Source organism: Rhinopithecus roxellana, chromosome 19 (genome assembly GCF_007565055.1).
Source record: "Rhinopithecus roxellana isolate Shanxi Qingling chromosome 19, ASM756505v1, whole genome shotgun sequence".
In the NCBI taxonomy this organism is placed as follows: Eukaryota; Metazoa; Chordata; class Mammalia; order Primates; family Cercopithecidae; genus Rhinopithecus; species Rhinopithecus roxellana.
In genome coordinates, this window is record NC_044567.1 from 2,222,645 (window position 1) to 2,246,290 (window position 23,646).

The 23,646-nt window shown below is 45.3% G+C and overlaps 1 long non-coding RNA gene across 3 annotated transcripts in view; it reads right to left on the reverse strand.

Moving 5' to 3' along the window:
* Positions 1 to 7,509: 7,509 nt before the first annotated feature.
* LOC115894709 overlaps positions 7,510 to 23,646 on the reverse strand; it is a 34,819-nt gene continuing 18,682 nt past the window's right edge. For 2 of the 3 annotated variants that reach the window (XR_004054835.1, XR_004054833.1), the window contains exons 6-7: positions 9,023 to 9,263; positions 7,510 to 8,175 (exon numbers count right to left, since the gene is read on the reverse strand). This is a non-coding gene — a long non-coding RNA (uncharacterized LOC115894709). Of the gene's footprint in view, positions 8,176 to 9,022; positions 9,287 to 23,646 lie in introns of all 3 variants that reach the window. The other variant, XR_004054834.1, reaches the window with a different exon arrangement.

Below are 23,646 nucleotides of genomic sequence, written 5' to 3' on the forward strand. Positions count from 1 at the left end.
CAGCAGATTTCACTTTTTCTGGTTGGTTCTAAGTTGGAAGCCTGGACAAAAATTAGGGAAGCTGTTACTAGTCAAGTTCTGGCTGTTCTTGGGCTGATTGTTACAGGGTGGTGTTAGGCTCCCTGGATTGACTGGAGATAGTGGGCTGGCTTCCTGCACCTCTGACTTCTAGCGGGCTGGCTTCCTGCACCTCTGACTTCTAGCGGGCTGGCTTCCTGCACCTCTGACTTCTAGCGGGCTGGCTTCCTCCACCTCTGACTTCTAGCGGGCTGGCTTCCTGCACCTCTGACTTCTAGCGGGCTGGCTTCCTGGGCTGTTGCTGCAGATCCCAGGCTGGCTTTGGGGCTGGTTGCTGCAGACTGTGGCTTAGAGTTTGAATTTGTATATAGTCTGGCCACTGTCATTGCATAGTCAGCCTCTCACAGGTCAGCTTATCAGCACCTGCTGGGCCCCTCCAGGGCTTGCTACTTCAGCCAAGGGATGGGTCTTGCAGATCTACCTCGCTAGCCCCCATTTCGGATGTGACACTTGAGTCCTAACAAATGAAGGGCACCTGTGTGGAGGCAGCTAACAGCACAGAGCCAGCTTCTAGGAGAACAAGATGAGGGAACATACAGATGTATTGAAAACCATAACTCTTGAAAACCATAAAATCTCAATCCTCAGGCAGTGTCCACAATAATTACAACAAAAAATTCTTTGGAAGTAGAGAAAACCCAAAAGGAAATAATCTATAAAGAGGCAAAATCAGCAAAATCAAGGGAGAGACTGAGAAATTCGAACCACAGCAACGGGACCCCATGGGATCCTAGGGTTGAGACCTTAAAGGGACCCTCGAGGACCTATGTCTAACCACCAGCCTCCAGGCTGAACCTTTCTCACTGTCTTGGGGCCCTGCACAGCTTAGCCCCTGCAGGAAGCCCAGGGTGTCCTGCTGGCCTCCGGTACAGAGTCCTTTGATGGAGCAGTGGCTGTGGCTGACTCCAGACGGCATGACCTCATGCGTTGTCTATGTTCAATGCATAGGTGGTGGGGTGGAGAAGAAAGTGACAGGCAGAGAATGATAGATGCCCCCTCCCTGGTCTGCTGGGGTGACTAGGGGAGGAGGAGGTGTGGCTCTGAGGCCTCCCTGCCGGCCACTCCAAGCGCTCCCAGACCCCTGGCCTCCAGGCCCCACAGGTCCCTGAGCACCTCATCAGGAGATCCCTGTGTCCTGGTGGCAGTGACAAAGCTCCTAAAGCCTACCTGTCAAAACTCCCGGCTCTGTGTTCAAGTATGTTTTTCAAAAAACACTGGAATGAAACTGGTAGGGTTTGCATGATCCTTGCAATGGGGAAAAATGTTAATGACGTTGTTGGTTGGAGCCTGTGAGTGCAGCACACCCTGCTCAGGACACACAGGCGTTGGTGCTGCTGTTGCCAGTCCTGTCCCAGCCTAGCAGCCTTAGAGAGGTGCTGGAGGGTCAAAACTGCAGTTTGCTACTGGTGGGTGGCTCAGGATTCAAGGCCAGCAGGCAGCCCCAGTCCTACAATTCTTCTCAGTGGACCTGGCCTGACGGCACCTGTCACATCCCCACCACCCTGGGAGCACTGAGGCGTAGCCCTGGCTGCCACAGTCACTGTCTCCTTGCTCCCCCTAGCCAGAGGGAGGCCCAGCACCTCGTGGCCGCTTTGGGTGTTGGGGGCCCCAAGTGCCTGGGGGACGTGTGTTCAGGCAGTAATGGTGCACCCAAGGCCCTAGGCTGCTGAGTCCCATCTGCACCCCCATTTCTCAAGAAGGCTGGCAGCTACAATTCAGGCAAAGTCAGCAGGCCCATCTGCACCTAATCAGCAATGCTGGCCCAATAGGCTCCAAATGCCTGGGTTTGCGGTGCTAAACCTGAAGGTCTTATCCTGGAGATGCAGAGGGCGGTGCAGTGGGTCACAGCTTGCAGAACTCCAGGTTGCTCTAACAGGTCAGCGCTCTTCCCTGGCACCACACCAGACAACTGCCTACCACCTGGGTTTCTGCTCTGCCACACTGAAGAACATTTCTCCAGGGGACACAAAAGCTTAGCATTCTCTCCTGAGGTTTTGTCTTTTAGTTTAACATGGAGGTGTGCGATTCATCCGGAGTGCATATTTCTGTACACCATGAACTGGTGCCCACAGTTTGCTGGCCTGGGACCAGGTAGGCAGGCATGGACCAGTCCAGCCCTTGTGGAGGAAGCTTTGGCAGCTCACTGACCAGGCAGCAGGTGCCTGACCTGGGTCCCTCTCCGTGCACACCCTTCCCCCATTTCCCCTCCCAGGGTCCTCACTGGTCTGCCACAACCATCTTAGGGCAATTTTCCTTTCCTCCTGCTGCTCACCCCTTGCCTTCACAGAGCATGTTGCATGTGCAAACCTGGGGCTCCGACTCCAGTCCACCCTGGGACCCAGCAGGGGTAGGTGGTCATTCTCCAGGAGCATGTGCCGAGGTCTGAACCCTACTCTTTCATCCCCTAAGGTTAATAGTAATAATAGTTACTGTTGCTGTTGTTCATCATTATTGTAATGATTACCATTATTATTTGTCATTGTTATAAAAACACTGAATGAAATTTTTCCATCCACGAAGAGTGTCTTGTTGACTGAAGATGAGGAAGGAGGAGTTTCAGGCTGGGAAATAGTTTAATTCCTGCTGGAGCCTGGGCATCCCTCACACGCAGAGGTTGGGGGAGTCCTCAGCCCTAGAGGTGCTGAATCAGCCCTTCACGCACAGCAAGTTCCCGTGTCACTGGGGTGAATGCCCAGAGGTTTTGTTGCTGGGTTACATGGCCCTTATGCAGGGGAAGCAAAACTTTACCTCCACTGTTAGTGTCTCTGGCTGGGCCCAAGAGGTAAGTGGACATAAAACACATTAACAGGAGAAAAGCACACAAATTTGCACATGTAAATGGAACCCCATAGGAAAAAGAAAGATCCGAAGAAGCAGTTAGGCCTGAACGCTTATATACTAGGTTGGGCAAAGAGTACGTTGTGAAAATGTGCAAGACAATGGGGTCTGGGCTAGGACACTTCATTGTGGAGAAGTGATGAGGCAGATGAGGGTTAGTTTAACAAGATTTGTTCATACAGATTCCCCTTGGCCCCAACTCCCTGCCTCTGGTGGTAAGAATGGTTTCCTTCCTCCTGGTACAGGGAGGGCGCCTTTCCCATGGGAGATTCACCTCCTACTTTCAGGGAGAAAAAGGGGAGGTCAGGGCATCTTCCTTGTGTCTGCTGTTTTTCAAGTGCCTTTAGCTCAAATTAACCCTTATGCTAAAGTGGCATATTTTGGGGTGGCATATTCTGCCACGCTTCACTTGCATGTTTTTGATGTTGTCGTTTTCTTTTTTGAAACTGCCACACTGTTTTCCAGAGTGGCAGTACAATATTACCTTACCACCAGCAATGTGTGAGAAAGCCCATTCCTTCACAGCCTCGCCCGCATTTGATGCTGTTTCTATATTTTGTTGAAGGCATTTGATGGGTGTGTCATGACATCTCACCGTGATTTTAATTTACACTCCCACAAAAGGCTCACATCTTCTCATGTGCCAACTTGCCATCTGTCTATCCTGCTCAGTGAAATGCTAGTTCATGTCTGTGAACTAAGTTTTTTGAAAAGGAATGTGGAAAGTTACTCTATTTCAGTGAACAGTTTGTAAATGGGGGAGTTGCAGCCTTTGGTGTAAAAGGAAAGTAGGTTCTACAAAACTAAGAAAGCATTTGGGCTCTATGGTAAAAGTTTCTGTCCACGTTTCCAATTACTTTCATTTATGTAAATGAAGGACTGAAACTCGTGCTGTCCTGATTGGTGGATATAGCTGAATCCTGATTAGTCAATACAGGTGAACCCTGATTAATTGATGCAGGTGAGTCCTGACTGGCTGAGGCAGGGGAGTTCTGACTTGTTGTTCTTTAAGCCCTAAGCAGAAGACTGTCAGAAATTTCTTATAAATGGCTGTCAGGGTGCCCAGGGGAGGGGTGCTCAGGCTATAGTTATCTTAACTCAGAGAATGATTGAGGGGATACCCCATTCTCTATGATGCACTTTTTTTCACATTGCATGCCTGTAGCAAAACATCTCATGTACTCCATAAATACTATGTACCCACAAAAATTAATAAAATATGAAAAAGAACCATCTTCTTTTGTGTAATATGATAGTTTTGAATCCAAGGCTAGAGAGCCCCCTGAAACAATACACGCTTTTTTGACTTGAAGAGTTTTCTCTTTGCTCTGTACGTAGGTAATTGTAGAACTTGACATTCTGGACCACTGACTTCCAACACAGCACGAGGGACAGCCACACATATAAAATACAATGACAGAGGAAGACTCAGCAGTGGATTCTGCTGAAAAAGTGAGCACGCCAAATTCAAATTACTTTTCAAACTCATTGATTTTTAGCTACCGAAAGGTCTCTAGGACATTATCAGACAGGGTTTTTGTAGAATCAAAGATTTAGAATGTGACCTTGAATGGGATTGTGATCATTATGCAATAACTGCTGTAAAAACCCAGGTTGGTGTTGGCCACATATGACTACAATACTAAGATGGGGATAATTAAAGAGTGTTTCTTTGACAAGTTTCTCTAAAGGTGGCAGTAAACTTAGTGTCTTTCACTGTTCTCCTTTTTGCAGTAGACTCCCAGGCAGCGAGAGACAGCTGGCACCCCCACATCAATTCCTTACCAGCCAAGATCAGCATCTCCCCCACAACAAATTCTGGCTGTTGGTTAACATGGCATACAGAGACATATTTGGCATTTGGTAATACCTGGGTGAGACCTTTCCAAGCTCTTATGAAGTATATGATGCATAAGGTCCATTTCTAAATACTAGAAATATCTTGCTGTCAAAGCACATGTCCATAGTTAAGATGATGCCATGCAGAAAAACATGTGGCAATGTAATCACCAGTATTTACTTTTTCAATGGCCTTGCACATGCCTGCTACTGTACTGCTGAAGTTCAGTGTAAGTAGTTTATGTTTCCTTATTGTGTCATCAGCCCAATGCAAAGTACCATCAAAATTACACCTGGAGGTGCTAAAAGGAATATAATCTGAGTAAATGCACATTTTCAGTCTCAACTTCCAAAGAATGGTCATAAAACTGTGTGTTTGTGTTGTTCTATCTTGGCTGTCACCTTTACTACACTGTAGGGCTCTGAAGTGTGTAGAGTGAACACCAGAGTTCTGGCTGCCATTTTGAGGTTTGATATCATAAACTTTTTCAAAGGAAGTACGCCTGATTACAGAAATGAGTATTGTCCCCTGACAATACAGAATTCTGGGTAATTCTCTTTACATTTAATAGTATCTTCTGCTAAACTTATGTTCTGTGGGGTTGTATCGCTTACATCTAACATCTGAAATGTGAGGCAAGGCACTTTCATCAAAAAGGCTCTAGTCACACCAGAGACAACAAACCCTGGGCTAACGTATTTCACATATCTTACTGTTTGGTACTTGAGCGCTGTCACAGAATAATCATTTCGGTCTTCAGGGCTAAAATAAGTAGAAAAATGCCTCATGGAACTTTGTTAGGTGTTAAGTGTTCCCGATTTCTCCACAAGAAGAAAACATGATAAAAGTCCTTGATTTCAGTCTTCATTGTATCACCTACTCTCATCCCAGAATATTGACTTTTCATTTCTGAAACCCAATATACTTTGAGTCATAAGGCAAATATTTAGCCGTTTCAAATATGCTGCCTAGAACTATTCATGAAGGCATTTCACCAGGGTTTTGAAGGACCTGAAGTGACATCTGCTTCCACATCTTCTAGAAGAAAGTTATCATTAGACTGTGTTTGTTTACTATACATGAACACAATCTGTTCTAGTCTTCATAGTGTGGAACCATATTTGTCTGTAAAGAACCCACACACTTTAAACTTCAAAGTGGTTTTCTGTTGATGACCTTTATGTATATATCCACTTCCCTCTCCAGATTTTTGCCAATCTTTGGTGGAAAAACTTTTTCTTTTATCTTTCTGGATCTTGTGGATATGACAAATGCCATTTGCAAGAAGCAGTCTAACCCTACTGGATCGATATAATATTCATGCATTACTTTCTGGGTATCTTCACTAACTGCTTGTTATGCCTTCCTTTAGCTCATCACAGAATGAAAAAATGGATTTTAACTGTTTGAAAACGACATATTAAAATCCAACATAAAAGAGGCATACAGAAAGTTCATCACTGTTTAAAATCAACTTACATTTACCAGCAACTCTACAAATTATCTTCTTTCTGTAACTTAAAAATTTAGTAGACAGCAACTATATTAGGATTCTTTCAAAGCATCCTGTGGTGATTATGGAATCACACTTTTGTATCTCCACAGAACGACTTTAAATCTTTTATTAAGTCTAACATGACTTGGCAAACCAGTATCTCACAAGGAAACCAAGTCTACCTTGGAACTACTACATTGTTAAACAATTTTTCAAGTTATCCAGAAATACTAAAAAATAAACACCACTTACCGCAAAAATCTTCTCTGGCACTACATCTTCATGTGTATACTCTTTCATTGTCATCTTGTAAAATGACATATTACCAGATTTTGCTGGTAAAAACTGATAACATTTACATTTTCATCATGCTTAACAGCTTACAGAATCATTATTCATTTTCCTTTTTCACCCTGTGGCAACATTTCATGACTGTAAAGCACTGAGACTCTCATCATCTCATTTTTGCAGAGAAATAACACAAAGAAATATGATTTTTTTCTACTAGCTAGGAGCTTGTAATTTATGTATTAGAACAACCATTTAAATTGCTCTTTTTTGAGCTATATCTGATGCAATAATTTCTTAACATTGGATTTGCTTTTCTATGATGTGCTAGGACATGAAGCCAGGCAAAAAAAAAAAAATAATAATAATAAAAAAGGTTGGTGCCTTGTTTAACATGGACCTATATTTTCTGGGCATTAAGGAGATCGTAAAAACACCATCAAAACTGTAAGTAAAAGTGCATTGATTACATTTTTAAAATAAGAATGAGACAAAAAACTTAATTTACTTTTGTTGAAACAAATGTTTTATAATTGTTGCTATCTTTTCAAGAGACAGGGCCATGCTGCGTTGCTCAGGCTGCAGTGAGAGGGTGCCGTGGCTATTCACTGGCACCATCACTTCACACTACAGCCTTGAATTCCTGGGCTCAGGTCATTTTCCTGTCTCAGTCTCTGGAGTAGCTGGGACTACAGTTGTGCACCACTGCACCTGGCTTTTGTGATTTTTCCCCAGTTGAAAAACAGTCAAACCTTAGACAAATTTCTTAGCAAGTCAAGCATAGTTGGACTATTTTGTTTCCTTACCAACTCTATAATTGATACACCTTATCATTATTGTATTCACTTTATGATCCCCTGAAATAGACTCTTGCTATGAGTGAAATCACAGGATGATGCTATCGATCTGGGCGATCTTTGGTTGTCTTCTTGGAAGAAATAATTTACCCAAAAGACCAACTTGTAAAGCAAGCAAAAGTTTAATTGGAGAAATACAAGAACACTCCAAGAGAGGAGTGGGCTGACCCTGCTAGAAACACCCCCAAGACATTCTGCATTGTGATCTTCTATTGTCTCGGTTCTTTTTTTACCCAGTTCTCACCAAAGTTTGGGGGATCCTCCCTTACTGTGTTTAATGCACATGCACTGGATCCAGTGATCAATATGAATCCTATCTAATGGTGGCACTGCTTATTACTGCCACCCCAGAAGGTATAGCCATGAATTTTGTACTAATTGTGCCTGCTCAGCTCTCAGGAATTCCTCTTTTGCCTTTTTCCTTCCTTATCATCATCTAGTTAACAACATTCTGACAATTCGACCATGGAGTGAGTGCTGGGTATCCTAAAAGGTGTTCCTGGGCATTCTTTCCAACATGGATACCCCCCTTCATGCCTGCTCATATTGACTGTCTACTCTTACATTTCTCCCTCAAGGAGTTGGGGCTCAGAAATCTTTTGGGAGATGGGACAGAGGTCATTCTCTGAAGCTGCTTGCTGCTGAGAAGGGACATCGAGGGTCTTCAGGGTCCTTCCTCCTTGCTTCCTGTCATGGTGAGGAGGATTTAATGATTGTTGTTTCATCTTGGAAGGTTTAACCCATGGTGTCCAGAGGAGACATGTAGGGACTTGGTTGTCCTGGAGGGAAAGAAAAAGGTTGATATCCCCATCACAAGATCATTTGAAGTCTGATGGTTTCTAGGTGAGAGGAAGTAAAGTGAAAAGGTTCAGAAAGCAAGGCCTAAAAATGAGAAGGAAAATAGAGGCCAGGGGTCCCAAAAAAGGGAAGAGCTGAGAATGTAGACCAGGTGACACCCCAGCAGAGTCAACCCTTAGCATCCCTTCCCCAAAGGTGAGAGGCCTGGTTTATAAGATCTCTAATGTGCTCCTGGACATGCCCTGATCTGTTAAAAGAAAAATAAAAGAATTATCTTAGAAATCTGAAAACCAAAGGAAAGGAGATACTATAACCTTTGAGAAGTAGTTCTCCATTCTGATATTTGAAGACAATGAGCTTGAGGTAGGAATCCTTAAGTCTTCTCTTGGATTATGTATTTTGTTGAGACCTAAACTGTCATTGAACTTTCCATTCTAGGACTGGGATCATAATACATGTTGCCAATAAAGATCTGGTCTGCTCCTTCACTAGAAGTCTGTAGTAAAATCTGCTAGTATTTCCTTCTGTGAAGATTGCAAAAGACAAATGCTGAGTGTTTATTTTGTTCCCAAATTGTAGGAGGTCAGTCAGGGTGATGGAAGAAATTATAGGAAAAAGATATAAACCTTATTGGAAGGCTGGGAGGTTTTGCAAAAGCTTCGAAAGAGGATTTTGCTGAAGCTAGCTAAATTCTGTCAGGGTAGATAATAAGGAAGTGTAAGGGAATTGATCTAGATAAGTTAGTTTGCTTAGGTCTCAGAACCTGGCCTTGAATCATCTGCATGCAGGACTGTTCTCTCAGAAGGGGGGGTGGACCATGTTACTTACCCACAAGTTGTGGTGATTCAAAGCCTTTATCATTAAATCTGTAGTAAATAAACGCCCGCAGCACAAGCTTGTTGGGGCTGTAGCTGCTGTGACTCTTTACGATATCCTCTTTGTCTGTGAGCAGCCCGGTCCTCTAGCTTCAGGCCCAGACAAAAAATCCGTGTCTGTGTACCTTTTTCTTCCATCACTGGGCCAGGGTCTGCAAGTCAGACCCAGCAGGTGGTACCCCGTGTGAGGAACGCTGCAACAAATCATGACGGAACCCTTAAAAATGAAGGTGAACAGACTGTGCTGTCAGTAAGTAAATCATTGATGCCTGCTTGGGATTTCCAAGTATGAGGGAATTGTTCAGGCTATGGTTTCATCATGGGACAACAGTTATCAGCTCAGCAGCAACAGTTTATAAAAGTATTGAAACAGCTGCTTAAAGTTCGTGGAACCTTGGTTTCACAGGCTCAATTAAGGGACCCCATGCAAACTGTTGTTTCCCATAACCCATGGGAAATAGGCATGCTAGATGTAGAGCTCTGGGAATAAGGCAGGCTAGATGTAGAGCTCTGGGAACAAGTGGGGAGAAATCTTAACATCATGCACAAGGGCAACGGTTCTCAATAACATCTCTAACGTTATGGCCCTTAGTCTGGGCTGCTTTGGTCCTGCTCTACATGGAAGAGCCCAAAAAAGGGAAGGGAAGAGGAGCTATCACCTACCTTACTGCTTTCTCCTTCTCCCTCAGTCCAGCCATTAGCAAGCAAAAATAACAGAGAGGAAACGGAGATTCTGCCTGATCCCCCTCCTCCAATAAACTGAAAAAAAGACAAGCGATACGCTACAGCTATGGGACCCTGTCTTAGGCAAGCAGCATTAGAAGGGGAGCTCTTAGCCTGCCCAGTAATGCAAGACCAACAAGGCAATCAGGTACATGAACTCATCTCTTTTTACTCTTATAAAGAGATATGAAAAAACATGAAAAGAAATGGAGCCACTAGTTCATTTATGAAAGGAATAATTGAAGCCATAGCAGACAACTTCTGCGTGACCCCATGGGACTGGTCAGTGCTAGCTATAACAACTTTGGAGCTCAGCCTATACCTCTGCTGGAAGGCAGAATATGATGAGTTGTGTGAACAAGTCAACCAGAATCAAGTGACTGGGCAAGACATGACAGCTTCTATGCTCTAGGGGAGGGATCCCCATGTCCGAGGTCCCCATGCCCATATAAAACAAGAACTAAATTTTGTTCCCCAAGCCTATGCACAAGTGCCTTTGCACGCTCTCAGGGCTTGGGACTGAATTCCCAAAAGTGGAGTTCAACAGGGATCTTTTATAAATGCTCAACAATGGCCTCAGGAGCAATTTGTTGAATTTATCAATTGGTTAACCCAGGCAATTAAGAGACAAATTCGTCATGCCCAGGTCGCTGAAACCTTATTGTTGCAATTAGCTTATGAAAATGCTAATGTCAACTGCCAGCAAGCAATGCAGGCAATCAGAGGAAAGGCAGCCACAGTTGGAGAACTTATACAAGCATGTCAACTGGTTGGGACTGAAACACATAAAGCCAAAATATTGGCTATGGCATTAAGACCTCCTAAAATGAAAAGGGAGAAAAACCCAAATTGTTTTCTATGCGGAGAGCCAGGTCATATGAAGAGGGAATGCCCCAATAGTAGAGACCAAGGCAACTCAGGAAAAGAACCACCTTCTATATGCCCCCGATGTAAAAAGGGGAAACATTGGGCAAATCAATGCAGGTCCAAATTTGATAAAAACAGCAACCCCCTAAGTAATCAGGTGGGAATCTTCCTGAGAGTCCAGCCCCAGGCCCAGCTCCAAACTAGAGCAATGCCAGTGGCTTTCCTCAGTTGGATGCAAAGCCCCCAGTCCTCTCTCTCAGAGCAGTCAACAGTGACAGTGCAGGACTGGACTTACTCTGCCCCAGTGAATTAGTGTTAAAAGAAGTACAAGACCCTAAAAGGGTTGCAACTGGAATCTGGGGCCCACTGTCTCTGGGAACAGTAGGAATCTGGGATCAAGCCTATCCAGTAAAGGAATCAATGTGCTCACCAGGGTAATTGACAGTGATTATCAAGGTGAGATATTAGTTATGATGCAATGTAAAGGTCTGTATGTTCTTCCCCCTGGATCAAAGATAGCTCAGTTACTACTTAAACCATACTGGGTTCCCAATACCCAGGGAAAGGAAAGGGGAAAGGGAAGTTTTTGAAGCACAGGAGCCACAGGAGTATATTGAAACCAATTAGTTCCTGATCACAGACCCATGATTACCTTAAAGATTGGAAATAAAAATTTTACTGGCTTATTGGACACAGGGGCAGACATTTCCATCACTAGTGATCAAAACTGGCCAGAAACTTGGTCAGAAACAAACAATTGTAGGCATTAGGGAAGCACACACAGCCAAGCAGAGCATGCACCCCCTAACATGTTGTGATTCAGAGGGAAGAAAATCAGTTATACAACATCTATATCATACCCATCCCTGTTAATCTTTGGGGATGGGACATACTAGCCCAATGGAGGGGTCACTCTGCAGACCTCTTTCTAATAATGGCCCCTGTTATTATCCCTCCCATAACCCTAATGTGGTTCTCTCAAAATCCTATTTGGTTAGAACAGTAGCGTTTAAAGGGAGAGAAATTACAATAAGTCCATGAATTAGCTGAGGAGCAATTAAAAGTCAGCCATATAGAACCATCAAAAAGTCCTTGGAATTCACCCATTTTCATCATTCCCCAAAATCTGGCCAAGTGGAGACTTTTACATGACTTATAGGCTATCAATGCTAATTTGCAACCTATGGGGCCCCTTCAACAGGGCCTCCCTTCCCCCAGAGCGATTCCTCAAAATTCGCCTATACTTATTACTGACTTAAAAGACTGCTTTTATATTATTCCCCTTGCATAACAGGACAGAGAAAAATTTGCGTTTACCATAACAGCCATCAATAATGAAAGGGCAGCTCACTGACTGCATTGGAGACTGCTTCCTCAAGGAATGCTAAACAGTCCTACCATGTGTCAGTATCATGTAAATCAGGTTTTGCTCTCCAGTAGAAAACAATTTCCTAATTACAAGATTATTCATTTTATGGATGGCATTTTACTGGCAGACCCAAAGGAGCCAGAACTTTTAAGTTTGTATGCCTCTGTCTTAAAGAATACACAGTTAAGAAGTTTAATCTTGGCACTTGAAAAAGTACAAATGTCCTCTCCTTCGAAATGTCTTGGATACATCCTAACTTCCTGGTCCGTAAGACCTCAAAAGTTTAAGTTAAATACTAGCAACTGTCATACTTTAAATGATTATCAAAAATTACTGGGTGATATTAATTGGCTTTGCCCCACCTTGTGCATAACTTCTGATAAGCTGCAAAGACTGTTTTCTAGCCTAAAGGGCAATACAGCCCTAGACTCTCCCAGGTATTTAACTCCTGCAGCAAAAAGAGAAATTGAGGAAATAGAGCAAGCTACTTTTCAGAGACAACTAGATTGCATAGACTTAAAATATTCAGTTCAATTGCTTTTTTCTTTTTCCTACTAAACATTCCCCAACAGAATTAATAGGACAGATGGTCCTAGTGCTATGCTTCCTAGAACGGGCTTTTGACTCACATACTGGGACTAATACTCTGTATCCCTATATCCAGTTAGTTAATTAAGTCATCTATTCAGGACACAGATGATGCAAACAGCTGCTAGGTTATGACCCTGATGTCATCAAAATTGCTTTAAGTAAAAAGCAATTTGAAGCAGTACTGCCCGTATCTCTAGGTCTTCAGATAACACTCTCTGATTATGCAGGCCATATATAGCATGCCCTTCCTGCTGACAAACTAATTCAGTTCTTATCTCATATCCCTGTAGTTGTGCTTACAAAATTAGTTCACTCCGCCATACCTAATGCTTTCATGCTTTTTATTGATGGCTCTGTTAAAAATGGAAAAGGGACTAATTTCCTTACTTGTTCTGGATTTACTAGCACTCAGAGAGCTGAGGTTGGAGCCTTAATATTGGCCCTGGAGACCTTTTCCACTCAGTCTATCAACATTGTTAGTGATTCTACTTACTCTATTTATTGCAGAACCTTGAGACAGCCCTCATTAATTCTACTCTTGACCCCACCCTGTGTGCACTTTTTCTGTGACTTCACCAATTGCTAGATCAAAGTACGCATCCTATTTTTATCACACATACTCAAGCCCACAGCTCACTCCCTGGCCCACCAGTTCATGTCAATGATCAAGCAGACTTTCAAGCTATGACGTCACTGCTTGACCAAGTCACCCAATCGCATCAATTTTTCCACCAAAATTGGAGGAACTTAACTAAACTATTTCAACTTACCCAAAGACTAAATATTATCCTGCAATGCCCAGATTGCCAGCTCACAGGCACATGCCCTCCTTCAACAGGTGTTAACCCTAGAGGACTAGAAACTAATCAGTTATGGCAAACAGATGTTACACATATCCCTGAATTTGGAAAACTAAGATATGTACATGTATCCATTGATACCAATTCTCACCTAATTAGCGAACATGCTTTACCTGGAGAGTCCACCCAATATGTCATTAAACATCATCTTTTAACTTTGTGTTTATGGGACAGCCCACAAAAATTAAAACTGACAATGGTCCGGCTTATGCCAGCTCACAACTTCAACAATTTTGTCACACGTGGAACATTCAACATTCCACAGGCATCCCGTATAACCCCCAAGGACAGGCCATAGTAAAACGTGTCCATTGCATCCTTAAAAATATGCTCAGAAAACAAAACAACAACAACAACAAAAAAAAGTGGGGGGGATGTAAGGAACCTGCAACACTATTAGCACGAGCCTTATTTACCATTAATTTTTAAAAACTTACATGATAAATTTCAATCAGCTGTAGAAAAGCACTTTGCTAAAACCTCTCAAGAATAAAACCCACAATTTTATGGAAAGATGTAAACAGTAATATACGGTGTGGTCCAAGTGATTTGCTAACATGGTGAAGAGGATATGCTTTTGTTCACATCCTCTCAAGTCCTCTTTGGATTCCAGCAGGACACATCAAACCATACCGTGGCGTGGCTAGGACCCATCCCGGTACCAGAAATGAAGAAAATGACCCTGCAGGACAGGCAGCTCCAGATGATGCGGCTCCTTAGGATGACCCAAGCCCCGGACATTACCTGGGGGATGCTGAAGAAGACAATTCAGGAGGCTGAGCGAATCCTGCTCTGGACACAAACACCATTCACTCCAGATAATTTGTTCCTCGTTATGCTCTCTATTGTACATTGCAACTCACATAGGGTGTTGATCCTTTTTATGCTCTCACTTTGCTTGCAACCTATACCTGCTACACTCTATTGGGCTCATCTCTTAGATCCACCTTTTTTCCGGCCTGCTTCCTGCGCAGACCACCTTCCCAGCCTCTAATAACATAACTGCTGGGCTAGGAGGGATTGACTTACCCCCAGTGGGGTCCCTCATTAATGACACACATTGGACTAAGGTGCCAGGTAACACTACATATCACTCTACTATCCTCCCACTGTGTGTAAGTTATAGTAGTTCTAACCCTTCCTGTGTACCTGCCCAAACACTATGATGGCTGCATCATGGCAAAGGAAATGCCTTCACATTCTTGGTTGCAGGGAGCCTTTAACCAGGCAATGCAATCAATGTCACTTATCCCAACATTCCTTCCTGTGCTAAAGAATATAGAAGGGAAAGTAATGGATTCCACTTTTGCTGGGAAGTCTATCACAGGGGATGGAAGCTCATAGCCTCCAGACAGGCAATTATAATATCTTAGACTGAAGCCCCCAATGCCATTTTCAGAGCAACCATACTGATGTCTGCATTCATCGTGGTATCAATCACAGTTTCATAGCCACGTCCTGTTCCCCTATAATTTGAGCCGATGGAGGGATAGGATATCCCAGACCCCAAGAAGAGTCCATGCCACCCGAAGACACTTTATGGTGCCTGGGACATCTTAGTATCTCCCTTAACACCAGGCATGGGATATACCATAATTCCAGTAACAATTATACTATGATCTTTATTCTTAACCACACAGATCAGTGCCTAATTTGTACTACCCATCCATATATTTTCCTTATGGGAGCCAATATTTCCATTATACCTCAAAAATCCATGTTTGTGACCCAAGTGCAGTGACAGACTTCGTTTGCCTCATGCATCACTAATTACAATATATCTCATTTAAATACTACAAGAGTCATGGTATTAAGGAGACAATTCCTACCAGTCAATTTGACATGTGATTGGCAATGTTCCTCTGTTCTTGCCACCTTAGAACGTGCCCTGCCCCAGGTCAGACACAAAAGATTCATAGGCACATTTATAGTCCTTATAGTCTCAGCCATAGTCACCTTGGCAACTGCTAGTGTTGCTGTGGCCTCCATTACTGAACCAGTACAAATAGCTACCTTTGCAGATAACTTGGCCAGAAATGTGTTGAACAAGCTTCTCTTACAGCAGTGTATAGATCAAAAGATTCTGGTATGCCCACAAGCCCTCAGGGCTGCCTTAGAATATGTAGGGAATTCACAATATGCACTGGCATTCCAACAGCAATTATACTGTGACTGGGAGCATAAGAATATCTGTGTCGCCTCTCTACCTTGGTATCAATCAATACATAGTTGGGATGAAGTGAAACAACACCTGTGGGGAACTTATATAATAATTTATCAGAGGACATAAGGCAACTTAAAACTAAAATTCTAGAATCCCTAAACGTCGTATATCTACACGTCCAACAAACAGCCATATGGCAGGATGTGCAAGAACATCTCTCCTGAATAGATACCCAACTCCTGAGGGTCACTCCTTGACTGGAAAAGAATGTTATTGATTATACTCATGTTTGTCTTATGTTATTTACTCATTCTAGGATGCAAAGCAGGAATACAAGTCATAACCACTGCACCAGACAAACCTATTGCTGCACACATCTGTATTCTTCAGTCAACAAAACCTGATGTGAAAAACAGAAAAGGGGGAGATGTAGGAGATTGGTCAGGGTGGTGGGAGAAATTATAGGAAAAAGAGGCAAACCTTCTTGGAAGGCCGGGAGGTTTTGTGAAAGCTTTGGAAGAGGATTTGGTTGAAGGGAGCTGAATTCTCTCAGGGTAGATAACAAGGAAATGAAAGGGAATTGATCTAGATAAGTTAGTTTGCTTAGGCCTCGGAACCTGGCTTTTAATCATCTAGGGACAGGACTGCTCTCTCTGGAGAGGGTGACTATGTTAATCACCCACAAGTTGTGTTGACTCAAAGCCTTTTGTCATTAAATCTGTACTAAATAAATGCCTGCAACACTTGCTTGTCAAGGCTGTGGCTGCTGTGACTCTTCACAGCATCCTCCTCAGTGTCAGTGAATGACCCGGTAGCCTAGTCATGGGCCCAGGAAAAAGACTGTGTCTGTGTATATTTTTTCATTCCTCACTCAGCCAGGGTCTGTGGGTCAGACGTGGCACCAAATGATGTCTAAATAATGTGTTGTTTAAAAAGTCACCATGAGTGAATGAAACATACCACAAATAATGTGTCTCCATCTGATCAGAGGTCCATCTTGCTCCAAGCTCCATCTTGCTCCAAGCTCCATCTGCTCCCAGTTCTATCTTGCTTGGAGCTCCATCTGCTCCAAACTCCATCTTGCTCGGAGTTCCAATCACTCCGAGTTCTATCTTACGCTAAACACCTTTTGCTCTGAACTACATCTGCTCCAACTTAAACCTTCTTAAGGACTTCATCTTCATCAGAGCTCTATCTGCTCTGAGCTCCATCTGCTGTGTGCTCCATCTTGCTCATAGCTCCATCTAATCCGAGCTCCACCTTGCTGGGAGCTCCATGTGATCTGAGATCCATCCTGCTCAGAGTTGCCTCTGCTCTAAGGTCCATATGGCTCCAAGCACCATCTGCTCTGAGCATCATCTACTCAAAACTAAACCTTGACCAGAGCGCCATATTGCTTGGAGCTCCATCTGCTCTGAGTTCTATCTTGGTCGAAGTGTCATCATGCTCGGAACCCCGTCTGCTCCAAACTCTATCTCGCTCAGAGCTCCATCTCCTCGGAGTTCCGTCTCGCTCAGACCTCCATCTTGCTCAAAGTTCCATCTGCTACGAGCTCCCTCTTGCTTATAACTCCATGTGCTCAGAGCTCCAACTGTTCCGAGCTCCATCATACTCCAGGCAACATCTGCTCCAACTTCCATTTTGCTTTTAGCTCCATCTGCTGTGAGCTCCGCCTTACTCGGAGCTCAAATAACTCCAAGCTCCATCTGCTCCAAGCTCCATCTTGCTCAGAGCACCATCTTCTTAGAGATCCAGCTGCTCCAAGTTCCATCTCGTTGAAAGCTCTAACTGCTCCAAGTGTTATACCTTGCTAAGCGATCCAATCACTTTGAGGTCCATCATGCCTTTAACATCATCTTCAAGGTGGTCCATCTTGCTTAGAGCTCCATATGCTTCGAGCTCCATCTTGCTGAGTCACATCTGCTCAGAGCTCTGTTTTACTCTGAGCAACATCCAATCACTTTGAGTTCCATTTTGCCCTGAGGGCCATCTGCATGGAGCTACATCTTGCTCTGAGGACCATCTGCTCAGAGAACCAACTTCTTCAGAGCTTCAACCACTTCGAGGTCCATTTTGCCCTGAATGCCATCTGCCCAGAGCTCCATCTTGCTCTGAGGATCATCTGTTTGGAGGTCCATCTTACTGTGAACAACATCTCTGTGTTCCATCTTGCTTGGAGCTCCATCTGTTCTGAGCTCCATCTTGCTTTTAATCACTTTGAGCTCCATCTTGCTCTGAGAACCATCTGCTCAGAGCACCATCTGCTCAGAGCTCTGTCTACTCAGAGCTCCATTTGCACCAACCTCCATCTTGCTCAGGGCTCCTATCACTCTGACCTTCATCCTGCTCTGAGGACCATCTGATCCCAGCTCCACCTTGCTTGGAGATCCAATCCATCTGAGCTCTATCTTGCCCTGAGCACCATCTGCTCAGACACCCATGTTTTTTGGAGCTCCAATCACTTTGTGCTGCATTTTGCCCTGAGCACCATCTGCTCAAAGATCCATCTTCTTTAGAGCTCCAATCACTTTGAGGCCTATCTTGCTCTGAGCTCCATCTTACTGTGACCAACATCTTCTCCAAGCTTCATCTTGCTCGCAGCTCCATCTGCTCAGAGCTCCAGCTTGTTTGGAGCTCCAATCACTCTGAGTTCCATCTGGCCCTGAGCACCATTTGCTCAGAAATCCATGTTCTTCGGAGCTCCAATCACTTTGAGCTCCACTTTGCCCTGAGCGCCATCTGCATTGAGCTACATCTTGCTTGCTCTGAGGACCATCTGCTTAGACAGCCATCTTCTTTGGAACTCCAATCACTTCGAGGTCCATTTTGCCCTGAGTGCCATCTGCACGAAGCTCCATCTTGCTCTGAAGACCATCTGCTCAGAGCTGCATCTTACTGTGAGCAACATTTCTGAGTCCCATTTTGCTTGGAGCTCCATCTTCTCTGAGCTTCAGCTTGCCAGGAGCTCCAATCACTCTGAGCTCCATCTTGCTCTGAGCACCATCTTCTTGGAGCACCATGTTACTCTCTAAGCAACATCTTTTCTGAGCTCCATCAGCTCTGAGTTCCAGATTCCTTGGAGCTCCAATCACTCTGAGCTCCATGTTGCTCTGAGCACCATCTGCTCGGAAGCTCCATCTTACTCTAAGCAGCATCATTTCCAAATTCCAGCTTGCTCGCAGCTCCAATCACTGTGAGCTCCTTCTTGCTGTGAGCACCACCTGCTCAGAGCTAAGCAACATACTTTCTGAGCTCCATCTGCTCCGAGCTTCTGTTTGCTCAGAGCTCCAATCACTCTGAGCTCGATCTTGCTCTGAGAACCATCTGGTCAGAGCTTCATTTTACTCTAAGGAACGTCTTTTCTGAGCTCGTTTGCTCTGAGCTCCAGCTTGCTCAGCACTCCAATCACTCTGAGCTCCATCTTGCTGTGAGCACCATCTGCTCTGAACTCCATTTTACTCTAAGCAACATCTTTTCCGAGCTCCACCTTGCTTGCAGCTTCAATCGCTGTGAGGTCCACCTTGCTCGGAGCACCACCTGCTCAGAGCTAAGCAACATGCTTTCTGGGCTCCATATGCTCCAAGCTCCAGTTTGCTTGGAGCTCCAATGACTCTGAGCTCCACTTTGCTCTGAGCACCATCTTCTCGGAGCGCCATCTTACTCTCTAAGCAACATGTTTTCTGAACTCCATCAGCTCTGAGTTCCACCTTCCTTGGAGCTCCAGTCACGCTGAGCTCCATGTTGCTCTGAGCACCACCTGCTCAGAGCTAAGCAACATGCTTTCTGAGCTCCATCTGCTCCGAGCCCCAGCTTGCTCAGAGCTCCAATCACTCTGAGCTCGATCTTGCTCTGAGCACCATCTGCTCAGAGCTTCATCTTACTCTAAGGAACATCTTTTCTGAGCTCGTGTGCTCTGAGCTCCAGCTTGCTCAGCGCTCCAATCACTCTGACCTCCATCTTGCTCTGAGCACCATGTTCTCGGAGTGCCATCTTACTCTCTCAGCAACATGTTTTCTGAGGTTCATCAGCACTGAGTTCCAGCTTCCTTGGAGCTCCAGTCACTCTGAGCTCCATGTTGCTCTGAGCACCACCTGCTCAGAGCTAAGCAACATGCTTTCTGAGCTCCATCTGCTCTGAGTTCCAGCTTGTTCACTGCTCCAATCACTCTGACCTCCATCTTGCTCTGAGGACCATCTGCTCAGAGCTTCATCTTACTCTAAGAAACATCTTTTCTGAGATCGTGTACTCTGAGCTCCATCTTTCTCTGAGCACCATCTGCTCAGAGCTTCATCTTACTCTAAGGAACATCTTTTCGGAGCTCGTGTGCTCTGAGCTCCAGCTTACTCAGAGCTCCAATCACTCTCAGCTCCATCTTGCTCTGAGCACCATCTGCTCAGAGCTTCATCTTACTCTAAGGAACATCGTTTCTGAGCTCATTTGCTCTGAGCTCCAGCTTGCTCAGCGCTCCAATCACTCTGAGATCCACGTTGCTCTGAGCACCACCTGCTCAGAGCCAAGCATCTTGCTTTCTGAGCTCCATCTGCTCCGAGCTCCAGCTTGCTCAGAGCTCCAATAACTCGGAGCTCCATCTTGCTCTGAGCAACATCTGCTCAGAGCTTCATCTTACTCTAAGGAACATCTTTTCTGAGCTCGTGTGCTTTGAGCTCCAGGTTGCTCAGCGCTCCAATCACTCTGAGCTCCATCTTGCTCTGAGCACCATCTTCTCGGAGCGCCATCTTACTCTCTAAGCAACATGTTTTCTGAGCTCCATCAGCTCTGAGTTCCAGCTTCCTTGGAGCTCCAATCACTCTGAGCTCCATGTTGCTCTGAGCACCACCTGCTCAGAGCTAAGCAACATGCTTTCTGAGCTCCATCTTCTCCGAGCTCCAGCTTAGTCAGAGCTCCAATCACTCTGAGCTCCATCTTGCTCTGAGCACCATCTGCTCAGAGCTTCATCTTACTCTAAGGAACATCTTTTCTGAGCTCGTGTGCTCTGAGCTCCAGCTTGCTCAGAGCTCCAATCACTCTGACCTCCATCTTGCTCTGAGCATCATCTCCTCAGAGCTTCATCTTACTCTAAGGAACATCTTTTCTGAGGTCGTTTGCTCTGAGCTCCAGCTTGCTCAGCGCTCCAATCACTCTGAGCTCCATCTTGCTCTGAGCACCATCTGCTCAGAGCTTCATCTTACTCTAAGGAACATCTTTTCTGAGCTCGTTTGCTCTAAGCTCCCGGTTGCTCAGCGCTCCAATCACTCTGAGCTCCATCTTGCTCTGAGCACCACCAGCTCAGAGCTAAGCAACAGGTTTTCTGAGCTCCATCTGCTCCAAGCTCCAGCTTGCTCAGAGCTCCAATCACTCTGCACTGAGCTCCATCTTGCTCTGAGCTTCATCTTGCTCTGAGTACCATCTGCTCAGAGCTTCATCTTACTCTAAGGACCATCTTTTCTGAGCTCATGTACTCTGAGCTCCAGCTTACTCAGAGTTCTAATCACTCTGAGCTCCATCTTGCTCTGAGCACCATCAGCTCAGAGCTTCATCTTACTCTAAGGAATACCTTTTCTGAGCTCGTTTGCTCTGAGCTCCAGCTTGCTCAGCGCTCCAATCACTCTGAGCTCCATCTTGTACTGAGTACCACCTGCTCAGAGCTAAGCAACATGCTTTCTGAGCTCCAACTGCTCCGAGCTCCAGCTTGCTCAGAGCTCCAATCACTCTGAGCTCCATCTTGCTCTGAGCACCATCTACTCAGAGCTTCATCTTACTCCAAGGAACATCTTTTCTGAGCTCGTGTGCTCTGAGCTCCAGGTTGCTCAGAGCTCCAATCACTCTGAGCACCATCTGCTCAGAGCTTCATCTTACTCTAAGGAACATGGCTCGTTTGCTCTGAGCTCCAGCTTGCCCAGCGCTCCAATCACTCTGAGCTCCATCTTGCTGTAAGCACCATCTGCTCAGAACTCCATTCTACTCTAAGCAACATCTTTTCGGAGTTCCACCTTGCTCGCAGCTCCAATCACTGTGAGCTTCACCTTGCTCGGAGCACCACCTGCTCAGAGCTAAGCAACATGCTTTCTGAGATCCATATGCTCCGAGCTCCACCTTGATTGGAGCTCCAATGACTCTGAGCTCCAACATGCTCTGAGCACCGTCTTCTCGGAGCGCCATTTTACTCTCTAAGCAACATGTTTTCTGAGCTCCATCGGCTCTGAGTTCCAGCTTCCTTGGAGCTCCAATCACTCTGAGCTCCATGTTGCTCTGAGCACCACCTGCTCGGAGCTAAGCAACATGCTTTCTGAGCTCCATCTGCTCCGAGCTCCAGCTTGCTCAGAGCTCTAGTCTGAGCTCCATCTTGCTCTGAGCACCATCTGCTCAGAGCTTCATCTTACTCTAAGGAATATCTTTTCTGAGGTCGTTTGCTCAGAGCTCCAGCTTGCTCAGCGCTCCAATCACTCTGAGCTCGATCTTGCTCTGAGCACCACCTGCTCGGAGCTAAGCAACATGCTTTCTGAGCTCCATCTTCTCCGAGCTCCAGCTTGCTCAGAGCTACAATCACTCTGTACTGAGCTCCATCTTGCTCTGAGCACCATTTGCTCAGAGCTTCATCTTACTCTAAGGAACATCTTTTCTGAGCTCATGTACTCTGTGCTCCAGCTTAGAGTTCTAATCACTCTGAGCTCCATCTTGCTCTGAGCACCATCTGCTCAGAGCTTCGTTACTCTAAGGAACATCTTTTCTCAGCTCGTGTGCTCTGAGCTCCAGCTTCCTCAGAGCTCCATCTTCTCAGAGCGCCATCTTACTCTCTAAGCAACATGTTCTCTGAGCTCCATCAGCTCTGAGTTCCAGCTTCCTTGGAGCTCCAATCACTCTGAGCTCCATCTTGCTCTGAGCACCACCTGCTCAGAGCTAAGGAACATGCTTTCTGAGCTCCATCTTCTCCGAGCTCCAGCTTGGTCATAGCTCCAATCACTCTGAGCTCCATCTTGCTCTGAGCACCATCTGCTCAGAGCTTCGTTACTCTAAGGAACATCTTTTCTCAGCTCGTGTGCTCTGAGCTCCAGCTTCCTCAGAGCTCCATCTTCTCAGAGCGCCATCTTACTCTCTAAGCAACATGTTCTCTGAGCTCCATCAGCTCTGAGTTCCAGCTTCCTTGGAGCTCCAATCACTCTGAGCTCCATCTTGCTCTGAGCACCACCTGCTCAGAGCTAAGGAACATGCTTTCTGAGCTCCATCTTCTCCGAGCTCCAGCTTGGTCATAGCTCCAATCACTCTGAGCTCCATCTTGCTCTGAGCACCATCAGCTCAGAGCTTCATCTTACTCTAAGGAACATCTTTTCTGAGGTCGTGTGCTTTGAGCTCCAGGTTGCTCAGCGCTCCAATCACTCTGAGCTCCATCTTGCTCTGCGCTCCAGCTTGCTCTCAGCATCATCTGCTCAGAGCTTCATCTTACTCTAAGGAACATCTTTTCTGAGCTCATGTACTCTGAGCTCCAGCTTACTCAGAGTTCCAATCACTCTGAGCTCCATCTTGCTCTGAGCACCATCTACTCAGACCTTCATCTTACTCTAAGGAACATCTTTTCTGAGCTCATGTGCTCTGAGCTCCAGCTTGCTCAGCGCTCCAATCACTCTGAGCTCCATCTTGCTCTGAGCACGACCTGCTCAGAGCTAAGCAACATGCTTTCTGAGCTCCATCTGCTCCAAGCTCCAGCTTGCTCAGAGCTCCAATCACTCTGAGCTCCATCTTGCTCTGAGCACCATCTTCTCAGAGCTTTATCTCTGAGCACCACCTGCTCAGAGCTAAGCAATAGGTTTTCTGAGCTCCATCTGCTCCGAGCTCCAGCTTGCTCAGAGCTACAATCAGTCTGCTCTGAGCTCCATCTTGCTCTGAGCTCCATCTTGTTCTCAGCATCATCTGCTCAGAGCTTCATCTTACTCTAAGGAACATTTTTTTGCTGAGCTCATGTACTCTGAGCTCCAGCTTACTCAGAGTTCCAATCACTCTGAGCTCCA